Source organism: Oncorhynchus keta, chromosome 34 (genome assembly GCF_023373465.1).
Source record: "Oncorhynchus keta strain PuntledgeMale-10-30-2019 chromosome 34, Oket_V2, whole genome shotgun sequence".
In the NCBI taxonomy this organism is placed as follows: domain Eukaryota; kingdom Metazoa; phylum Chordata; class Actinopteri; order Salmoniformes; family Salmonidae; genus Oncorhynchus; species Oncorhynchus keta.
In genome coordinates, this window is record NC_068454.1 from 79,956,284 (window position 1) to 79,961,283 (window position 5,000).

A 5,000-nucleotide genomic window follows, 5' to 3' on the forward strand; every position below is an offset into this window, starting at 1 on the left:
CAATCACATCAGAGAGAAGGTGTTTGAGGAAATGAAAGGACCAATCAGAGAGTGTGGCGCCCAGGAGTGGGGAACGATGATGTACACACACTTCAGATGAAGGAGTGTCTTTGTGTGTGCTTGTCACGACCTGACCATAGAAAGCCTTCATTTTCTATGGTAGAGTAGGTCAGGACGTGACTACGGGTTAGTCTAGTTTATTATTTCTATGTGGGGTTCTAGGTTTGTTTTTCTATGTTGGTGTTTGTGTATGATTCCCAATTAGAGGCAGCTGGTACTTGTTGTCTCTAATTGGGGATCATATTTATGTAGCTGTTTTTCTCATCTGTGTTTATGAGATATTGTTTTGAGTTATTGCACGTAGCATCTCTGTAGTCACGGTTCGTTGTTAGTTTATTGTTTATTTGTTTTGCCTTTGCTTAGTTTCACTTTCTAATAAATAACGTGGAACTCAACATCCGCTGTGCCTTGGTCCGACATTTATTCTAGCGAACGTGACAGTGCTGTTGAAACACACAGACACATACATATATTCAGGAGGCCCACCGGGGGTTTAAAGTCCAACACAAGGGGGATAGGTTCTGTTAACACTGTCACACTCCACTATCTGACCATAGAGGAACTGTGTGGAGGACAGAGGGATAAGGAGGAGAGGAAAAGAAAGGAAGAGAAAACATTATTCTGAAACATTTTACTTGAGAGACTGTGGCCTTCCCAAGAGAGGAGAGAGAGAGGCAGAGAGAGAGAGAGAGAGAGAGAGAGAGAGAGAGAGAGTAACCTTGGGAAAATCCTCTGCATTATCATTAACAACAGACTTGTACATTTCCTCAATGAAAACAATGTACTGAGCAAATGTCAAATTGGCTTTTTTACCAAATTACCGTACAACAGACCATGTATTCACCCTGTACACCCTAATTGACAACAAAACAAACCAAAACAAAGGCAAAGTCTTCTCATGCTTTGTTGATTTCAAAAAAGCCTTCGACTCAATTTGGCATGAGGGTCTGCTATACAAACTGATGGAAAGTGGTGTTGGGGGTAAAACATACGACATTATAAAATCCATGTACACAAACAACAAGTGTGCGGTTAAAATCGGCAAAGAACACATACATTTCTTCACACAGGGTCATGGGGTGAGACAGGGATGCAGCTTAAGCCCCATCCTCTTCAACATATATATTAACGAATTGGCGCGGGCACTAGAAAAGTCTACTAGAATCCGAAGTCAAATGTCTGCTGTTTGCTGATGATCTGGTGCTTCTGTCACCAACCAAAGAGGGCCTACAGCAGCACCTAGACCTTATGCACAGATTCTGTCAGACCTGAGCCCTGACAGTTTACTGCCCTGACAGTAAATAATGGTGTTCCAAAAAAGGTCCAGTCACCAGGACCACAAATACAAATTCCATCTAAACACTGTTGCCCTAGAGCACACAAAAAACTATACATACCTTGGCCTAAACATCAGCGCCACAGGTAACTTCCACAAAGCTGTGAACGATCTGAGAGACAAGGCAAGAAGGGCATTCTATGCCATCAAAAGGAACATAAATTTCAACATACCAATTAGGATTTGGCTAAAAATACTTGAATCAGTCATAGAGCCCATTGCCCTTTATGGTTGTGAGGTCTGGGGTCCGCTCACCAAACAAGACTTCACAAATTGGGACAAACACCAAATTGAGACTCTGCACGCAGAATTCTGCAAAAATATCCTCCGTGTACAACGTAGAACACCAAATAATGCATGCAGAGCAGAATTAGGCCGAAACCCACTAATTATCAAAATCCAGAAAAGAGACGTTAAATTCTATAACCACCTAAAATGAAGCGATTCACAAACCTTTCATAACAAAGCCATCACCTACAGAGAGATGAACCTGGAGAAGAGTCCCCTAAGCAAGCTGGTCCTGGGGCTCTGTTCACAAACACAAACACATCCCACAGAGCCCCAGGACAGCAGCACAATTAGACCCAACCAATCATGAGAAAACAAAAAGATAATTACTTGACACATTGGAAAGAATTTACAAAAAAACAGAGCTAACGAGAATGCTATTTGGCCCTACACAGAGAGTACACAGCGGCAGAATACCTGACCACTGTGACTGACCCAAAATTAAGGAAAGCTTTGACTATGTACAGACTCAGTGAGCATAGCCTTGCTATTGAGAAAGGCCGCCGTAGGCAGACATGGCTCTCAAGAGAAGACAGGCTATGTGCTCACTGCCCACAAAATGAGGTGGAAACTGAGCTGCACTTCCTAACCTCCTGCCCAATGTATGACCATATTAGAGAGACATATTACCCTCAGATTACACAGATCCACAAAGAATTCGAAAACAAATCCAATTTTGATAAACTCCCATATCTACTGGGTGAAATTCCACAGTGTGCCATCACAGCAGCAAGATTTGTGACCTGTTGCCATGAGAAAAGGGCAACCAGTGAAGAACAAACACCATTGTAAATACAACCCATATTTATGCTCATTTATTTTCCCTTGTATACCTTAACCATTTGTACATTGTTAAAACACTGTATATATAATATGACATTTGTAATGTCTTTATTGTTTTGAAACTTCTGTATGTGTAATGTTTACTGTTAATTTTTATTGTTTATTTCACTTTATATATGATCTACCTCACTTGCTTTGGCAATGTTAACACATGTTTCCCATGCCAATAAAGCCCTTGAGAGAGAGAGAGAGAGAGAGAGAGAGCCCTGAATGCTGATTGGCTGACAGACATATATCGGTATATGGTATATCAGACCGCATACCACAGGAATGACAAAACATTTATTTTTACTGCTTAATCACGTTGGTGACCAGTTATTAACAGCAATAACGCACCTCAGTGGTTTGTGGTATTACGGCCAATATACCACGGCTAAGGGCTGTTCCCAGGCACACCAAAATGTTTAGTGTGTAAGAACAGCCCTTAGCCGTCGTATACTGGCCAAAGAGCACACTCCCTCGTGCCTGATTGCTTAGTTGTCCCATGGCATTGTTGAATACTCCTTTCTGATTGGCTTGAAGGGCATTCTAGAGCGTGCATTATTTCCCTATAACGCATGATATATTTGCACGGTAGAATTCAATGACTATAGTTTAATTTTTACAAGCTTTTTTGAGCTGCTTTTGAAAGCAAAAGTTGAATTGAAAACAGTATTGGTATTGTTGAATTAGATTTTGATAAGCTAGGTTTGTTTAGCTAAACTAGCACGTCTGTTTGTTTGGTTACCACAGCAACTACTGCTGCTATGCTAAACTTGCTAGCTACTTCAGTGGATGTTGAACACGTTTCTAGTGGCAAATGTTTTCAATTCTAGCCATGGTATAAAAAGATAATCAACTCCGGGCTCTATGCGTCACATCTTTCACAACGTTCATTATTTTTCAGAGAAGTCATAGCCCCTAGTTGATTATCCCTTATGTAACACTGGCAAGTATAATGTGGTGTAATTTTTTACAGTAAAACTCCAAATGAAACACTTATCAGTGTACTTTTTACACTCTGTGGAGTGGGACCATATGTACTCTGAGATAGTGTTAAAATTAACTCGATTTATCATTGCAACATTCTTCTGTCTCTCGCTCTCTCTCTTACTCTCTTTCGCTCTCTTTGCTCTCTTGCTCTCAATTCAATTCAAAGGGCTTTATTGGCATGGGAAACATTTGCACATAGCCTGAGTGAATATCAAAGACTCTACATTGATCCTACCTCCTCCCTACCCAACCACACACCCACACACACACACACACACACACACACACACACACACACACACACACACACACACACACACACACACACACACACACGCCTTTGTAGGAATGATCACTTGTTTATTCCCGGTCAGTGATATACGGAGCTCCTCCGACACACACACTACCTCATACACTCCAGACAGACACACTACCTCATACACTCCAGACAGACACTACCTCATACACTCCAGACAGACACACTACCTCATACACTCCAGACAGACACTAACTCATACACTCCAGACAGACACACTACCTCATACACTCCAGACAGACACACTACATCATACACTCCAGACAGACACACTACCTCATACACTCCAGACAGACACACTACCTCATACACTCCAGACAGACACACTACCTTGTACACTCCAGACAGACACACTACCTCATACACTCCAGACAGACACACTACCTCACACACTCCAGACAGACACACTACCTCATACACTCCAGACAGACACACTACCTCATACACTCCAGACAGACACACTACCTCATACACTCCAGACAGACACACTACCTTGTACACTCCAGATAGACACACTACCTCATACACTCCAGACAGACACACTACCTCACACACTCCAGACAGACACACTACCTCATACACTCCAGACAGACACACTACCTCACATACTCTGGACAGACACTTCCTCATACACTCCAGACAGACACACTACCTCATACACTCCAGACAAACACACTACCTCATACACTCCAGACAGACACACTACCTTGTACACTCCAGATAGACACACTACCTCATACACTCCAGACAGACACACTACCTCATACACTCCAGACAGACACCCTACCTCACACACTCCAGATAGACACACTACCTCATACACTCTGGACAGACACTACCTCATACACTCCAGACAGACACACTACCTCACACACTCTGGACAGACACTACCTCATACACTCCAGACAGACACACTACCTTGTACACTCCAGATAGACACACTACCTCATACACTCCAGACAAACACACTACCTCATACACTCCAGACAGACACCCTACCTCACACACTCCAGATAGACACACTACCTCATACACTCCAGACAGACACACTACCTCATACACTACAGACAGACACACTACCTCACACACTCCAGACAGACACACTACCTCATACACTCCAGACAGACACACTACCTCATACACTCCAGACAAACACACTACCTCATACACTCCAGACAGACACAC